The 1,014-nt window shown below is 41.6% G+C and overlaps 1 non-coding gene across 1 annotated transcript; it reads left to right on the plus strand.

Annotated features, from left to right (window-relative positions):
- Positions 1-259: 259 nt before the first annotated feature.
- LOC130977651 (small nucleolar RNA R71) lies at positions 260-367 on the plus strand. Its single transcript, XR_009085335.1, has one exon. It is a non-coding gene; the product is annotated as a small nucleolar RNA R71 (small nucleolar RNA).
- The last annotated feature ends 647 nt before the right edge of the window (positions 368-1,014 follow it).

Consider the following 1,014-nt stretch of genomic DNA (forward strand, 5'->3'; position numbering starts at 1 on the left):
GAGTCAATATTTTATTCTGAGCCAAAATGGCATTCAGAGTGTCAATTTCAAGAACTCCTTTCTTCTGACTAGTCCCATTGTTCACAGGATTCCTTTCAGAAGTGTACATGAATTGGTTATTTGCAACCATTTCAATCAGTTCTTGAGCTTCAGTAGGCGTCTTCTTCAGATGAAGAGATCCTCCAGCAGAGCTATCCAAAGACATCTTGGATAGTTCAGAGAGACCATCATAGAAAATACCTATGATGCTCCATTCAGAAAGCATGTCAGAGGGACATTTTCTGATTAACTGTTTGTATCTTTCCCAAGCTTCATAGAGGGATTCTCCATCCTTCTGTCTGAAGGTTTGGACTTCCACTCTAAGCTTACTCCATCTTTGTGGTGGAAAGAACTTTGCCAAGAAGGCATTGACTAGCTTTTCCCAAGAGTCCAGGCTTTCTTTAGGTTGGGAGTCCAACCATGTTCTAGCTCTGTCTCTCACAGCAAAAGGGAATAGCATCAGTCTATAGACCTCAGGGTTAACCCCATTAGTCTTGACTGTGTCACAGATTTGCAAGAACTCAGCTAAAAACTGATGAGGATCTTCCATTGGAAGTCCATGAAACTTGCAATTCTGTTGCATTAGAGAAACTAATTGAGGCTTAAGCTCAAAGTTGTTTGCTCCAATGGCAGGGATAGAGATGCTTCTCCCATAGAAATCAGGAGTAGGTGCAGTAAAGTCACCAAGCACCTTCCTTGCATTGTTGGCATTGTTGTTGTTTTCGGCTGCCATTTGTTCTTCTTCCTTGAAGAATTCGGTCAGGTGCTCTAAAGAGAGTTGTGCTTTGGCTTCTCTTAGCTTTCTCTTCAAGGTCCTTTCAGGTTCAGGATCAGCCTCAACAAGAATGCCTTTGTCTTTGCTCCTGCTCATAAGAAAGAGAAGGGAACAAGAAAATGTGGAATCCTCTATGTCACAGTATAGAGATTCCTTTAGGTGTCAGAGGAAAAGAAAAATAGAAGAAAGAAGAAGGAGAA

Source organism: Arachis stenosperma, chromosome 4 (assembly GCF_014773155.1).
Source record: "Arachis stenosperma cultivar V10309 chromosome 4, arast.V10309.gnm1.PFL2, whole genome shotgun sequence".
NCBI lineage: Eukaryota > Viridiplantae > Streptophyta > Magnoliopsida > Fabales > Fabaceae > Arachis > Arachis stenosperma.